The sequence below is a fragment of the Haemaphysalis longicornis genome, unplaced genomic scaffold (assembly GCF_048455015.1).
Source record: "Haemaphysalis longicornis isolate Haplotype H1 unplaced genomic scaffold, Haemaphysalis longicornis Haplotype H1 scaffold_292, whole genome shotgun sequence".
Taxonomy (NCBI): domain Eukaryota; kingdom Metazoa; phylum Arthropoda; class Arachnida; order Ixodida; family Ixodidae; genus Haemaphysalis; species Haemaphysalis longicornis.
The window spans coordinates 36,018-38,733 of record NW_027526333.1 but is presented as its reverse complement, the minus strand read 5'-3'; the positions used below and the strand labels follow the sequence as shown (position 1 = coordinate 38,733).

General features: G+C 47.6%; 1 non-coding gene across 1 annotated transcript; it reads right to left on the bottom strand.

Moving 5' to 3' along the window:
- Positions 1–1,569: 1,569 nt before the first annotated feature.
- Trnar-acg (transfer RNA arginine (anticodon ACG)) lies at positions 1,570–1,642 on the bottom strand. The gene has a single exon. It is a non-coding gene; the product is annotated as a tRNA-Arg (tRNA).
- Between the last annotated feature and the right edge of the window lie 1,074 nt (positions 1,643–2,716).

The following is a 2,716-nucleotide window of genomic DNA, read 5'->3' as shown; positions in this document are numbered from 1 at the left end:
GAAGCTCTTTATTAAAGAATGTAGGACCAAACCAACCTTGCGTTATTCGAGGTCGGAGCATTCAAACAAATATACATATTTTTGCTCATTCAATATTGGAGTGTGTGTCTGACTCGGCAGAGAAGGTGGCTCTTTGCCGAATCGACCTTTCAAAGGCATTTTATCGAGTTTCTCGTGATTTTCTTTCTCACTATTGGCAGCGGTAGATATAGGTGATATATAGGCATTCACCTGTGTTACAAACAGTTCACCCCACAACTAATCGTCAAACGCGTTCTGTCTAAGCCAGTTGCGATTAAGTCGTCTGTTAGACAGGGTGGCCCCCTTTACCCCTTGTTGTTTACCTTATAACTCGAACCTCTGTATTCAGCAAAGTCAAAGGGTTCGGAGTTTTGTAGCGTAAGCTACACTGCCCGAGGTTGAGCAGTTTCGCGGTGGCCGTGGAGGGCCGTTCTGCGCAAGCGCGAGGGGCATTGGCTTGGCTCGGCTTGGATTGGATTGGATTGGATTGGATTGGATTGGATTAAAGCGGATTGGGTTGGATTCTGTTGCGTCATAGCTGCGGCAGACGCACTGGCGCCGGCGCGTGCCCAGGTGTGCGCCTCAATTGCGCAGTAGCCAAGTCTGGCGCTGCACCGGAGCCGCTTGATAGCCGTTTCGCGTGGCTCGGGAAGAACCGGGCTGAGCATGTGCGAGGAGCAGTGACTCGACAGGACTGGGCTAGACTGGACTGGATTATACTGAATTGGACTGGACTGGGCTGGACTGGGCTGGACTGGAGTGGACTGCACTGGACTGGATTTTTGAACCTTAGCTCACGCTACGTATATCCTGGCATAGCAGAGCTAAGTCACTACTAATTTTTTTTCTCATTATCTTGCGAGGTTAAGGCCCTTGCTTACGCGGATGACATCGCCTATTTTTTTGTTGATAAAAGAAGCGTTCAATAAGCCCTTAATTTGAGCAGGCAGTTTTGTGACGCGTCTGGAGTGGCTGTGAATAGGGTAAAAACAAAGGGATTTTCTTTTGGTGAATGGGGCACAAAACCCTCCTTAGGCCAAGCGGACGGAAAGAGTGTTGCTGCAGTAGGCTAAAGTCAAGCCAACATGGACAGCAGGCGTTTTCTCCGGACCGCTTTCTGCTGTATCTGGTCGCCCCTTGCTAAAATGTGTTTTTTGCTCTTTATAGTGGCGGCTATTCTCATTGAGGTACAAAAGCCGCGTTTTTTGCCCAGTCAGCATTTGAGAAAAAACACTATATTAAAATTTTTTTAAAAGCCACGTTTGCAACAGGACTCGAACCTCGAATCTTCTGATCCGAAGTCAGACGCATTCTTCTTTAGGCCACGCGGACGGGGCGAAAGTTGCTGCAGTAGGCTAAAAGCCAAGCCAACATTGACAGCAGGTGCTTTCTCCCAAGAGTTTTCTACTGTGTATGGTCACCTCTGCTAAGATGTGTTTATTTACTCATTATAGCATCGGCTATTGTCACTGAGGGGCAAAAGCCGCGGTTTTTTCCCAGCGCGCGTTCTAAAAAAAAACACGACTGTATCCATAATGAAAAAAGCCGCGTCCGCGACAGGACTCGAACCTGCAATCTTCTGATCCGTAGTCAGACGCCTTATCCATTAGGCCACGCGGACTCTTCTTTGTTGCATTCTAGGAATACATATGGGGCATGTCACACCCGTATATACACACAAAGAAACTTGTCCACAGAAAATCACTCTCCCTGCCGTGGCAATGCATCGAGTTAAAATGCCTTTAGTTTGTCCAAGCTGTCTAACACAGGTAGCGCATTTTAAATCTCGTAAATTTGTCTAACCAACAACATGATCATGATGATGATCTTTAAAATACACTCTTGGGGGCTGAGGGTCCATATGAGCGTGCTTGCCAGCCATTCCTGCCTTCCGAATGCTATGGAGGCTCGGCAGCACAAACATGCCGTACGGCATGGCCGCGGGTATTTCAGCAAGAGTTGAATACCTTAGAGTGGTATTGTGGGTTTTTTTTTTTTTTTTTTTTTTTTTGAGCGCGCTTTTTAGAACCTCTTGGGGAAAAGCTGGCTCTTGATAGTCTAGAATAATGTGGTGGATTATTTGCGCTTCTGGGAAATGCGAGGTCGGAAAGTCGACCCTGAACCCCGACGAGGGCTTGTTCCCCCGCCACGCGACTTAATGTGGGATGCGTCGACCGTGTTGGCCGCTTTCAACGTGAAGGTTAACAAACCTGTAGTCGATGACTGCCCCGTGCAACTATACACCCGCCAGTGGTCTCTAGTCGCGCCCATGACCTTGCAGTACAGCCACAGGGCTGTAATTATGTACCGAATTGGCCGAGTTGGAGTACGTTCATGATGGTCAGCGTAAACGAAAACAGGACAAGAAGAGATCTCTTCTGCTTCTTCTTCTTCTTCAAGGGTCCAACCTCTTCTTGTTCTGTTTTTGTTTTTGCTGACCATCATGAATCACAGGGCTGCTTATACTTCGACGTCCGGGACGTCAGGAAAAAGAGAATGCCGCTTCAAGCGCATGTCCTGCATGGTTCTTGGGATGTGACTAAATTTTGAACAGAAGATATGTCCGCGACAGGGCACGAACCTGCAATCGGCTGATCCGAGATCAGAGGCCTTATCCCTTAGGCCACGCGGATGTTTTTTTTATTGCCATATTTTTACACAGCACGTAAACCAAAGGAACAAAAACAAAAACTAA